We start from the raw sequence: 2,160 nt of genomic DNA, 5'->3' as shown, positions 1-2,160 counted from the left end.
GGTTCAAGTGATTCCTGTGCCTCAGCCTCCCAAATAGCTGGGATTACAGGCACCCACCACCACGCCCTGCTAATTTTGTATTTTTTAGTAAAGGCAAAGTTTCACCATGTTGGCCAGGCTGGTCTTGAACTCCTGGCCCCAAGTGATCCACCCTCCTCAGCCTCTCAAATTATCGGGATTACAGGCGTGAGCCATCACACCTTCCCATTTTTAGTATATTTTCAATAAATACATTTAAACAATGTTAAGGCCACAGCACACGTATCTCAGCCATTCATTGTTCTGTGCATTGATGTTTGTCTCATAGATGCATTGAGTAGTGCCTTTTTAGCTTTTTCACATTGCTTTGTCACCGTATCCTTTGTGTTCCCTAAATACATTGCCCACTTCCAAAAATGCTCAGCATGAGAAAAGGGCTTCAGTATCGACTGAGACTACTTTTGTTCATCTCAGGGAACTTTCAATAGTCAAGAATGAATTAAGTTAAAGGTACTTAGGGTTCAAAGAAGGCAAACAGTACAAGCCCATTTTATTCCTTGTTGTATACCTTTCCATCTGCCCTCTGGCTTTCACTGTCTACTGTGGCCTTCTTCCAGGAACAGGGAAAGATCAATGAAGGCTAAAGAATAAGAAAAAGAGTTGAGATTTAACCAATAGGGGAGCATAAAGAATTATAACAAAATCATATTATAAAAGCATACTTGAAATATCTGGAGTTTTTTTTTTTTTAATTTTGAAAATATCATATACTCGGTTTTAATATTTTAATTTATTTTTTACTACTTAACCCTGTACCTGGCAATGCTCAGGCAGCTGATTGTGAAATATTCCTGTCCTTTATAGAACATGGTTGTTATTGTGCTGTTGACATGAATAGGCCATGGAAACATTCACATCATTATTAATCAGCCTGTGCTTTAATTAATGTTAAGTTGCGAAAAAAATAAAAAAAGTTAGCAAGTAATAGATTTTCTGGGCAAATCTAATGATTCAGCCCACAGGACTGATGAAACTACTGTGGAAGTTTTTCTATCTGAAAGAAGGTGCTGGGCATTCAAATGTCTTCATGTATTGTATATCATATGAATTGTATATCAATTGCTAATGGGAATTTCTATATTTATGCTTACAAAAGCAATTTATTTAAGTAATGCTAGAGGTAGTGTACATACCAATTAGTTATTCAGCTACTATACAGGAAAAGGATGAATAAATTAATTTATTTCTAATTGAGCCAGTTAGACATAATGCATATAATGTGATATTTGGTTCATAAAAGAGTTGTTTTCATGTGGTTATTGTAGGGAGTATATATAATTGTGGAAGGGGTATGGGAAGAGTTGTGTATAGCTAGTTGTCATCTCTACAAGTTTGAAAGTTTTCCCATCAAACATTATCAATATCCCAATGTTTTAAAAATTGAGTGACGGTTATTATTTGTATTTGATGAAAGAAAATTCAAATAAGACCCACCTAGAAATAGATATTTTATTATATATGTGCTATAGGTATATCTATATAGTGCAAATAGACATGTGTGATGCATATATACAATGTTATATATGTGTATATGTGTGTATACACACTAAGTCTGTAATATGTACACACTAGATTTGTGTTATGCTAACATCTTCAGGGTCTGCACTGTGAACTACCTTGGAGATAAGTAAGACCACTTTAGAATAAAGAAGTTCTTTTGAGACTTCAGTTACTAACCTGCTTTAAGAGGTATCTAGTTTATAACTGAATCCTATGTCGTTCATACGTAGAGTTACAGTGAGGGTCTAGTATGTCCAAATCTTAAAAGTAATAATAAAGAAGAAAAGTAAAGCCTTCAAGCTAGCAACGTATTCGAATTACAGTTTTCAGATTGTGGCTCCAGGCCTTGTGTTTCTCATTTAAGTAGCACCTTTTAATAAATATCGTTTATTTGTACTTGGCAAAAGCACAAGTGTTTCAAATGTAAATAGCAGGAAAAAAAAAAGAGTTTACAGAGATAGCATTGCTGCACAGAATAATTGCTACTGAGTATTTCTTATACAGTTTGTGGAATTGAAAGATGAGGTTTATTCTGTCAAGTTCATTCTGTTCAACACTGTTTTCTTATTGTTTGTGTATAGCAACCAGGTATTATTGTTTTATCATTTGTAAAATTGTAAA

The sequence above is a fragment of the Cebus imitator genome, unplaced genomic scaffold, assembly GCF_001604975.1.
Source record: "Cebus imitator isolate Cc_AM_T3 unplaced genomic scaffold, Cebus_imitator-1.0 Scaffold408, whole genome shotgun sequence".
Taxonomy (NCBI): domain Eukaryota; kingdom Metazoa; phylum Chordata; class Mammalia; order Primates; family Cebidae; genus Cebus; species Cebus imitator.
The sequence above is the reverse complement of the archived record's forward strand: the minus strand, read 5'-3'. Positions refer to the sequence as shown.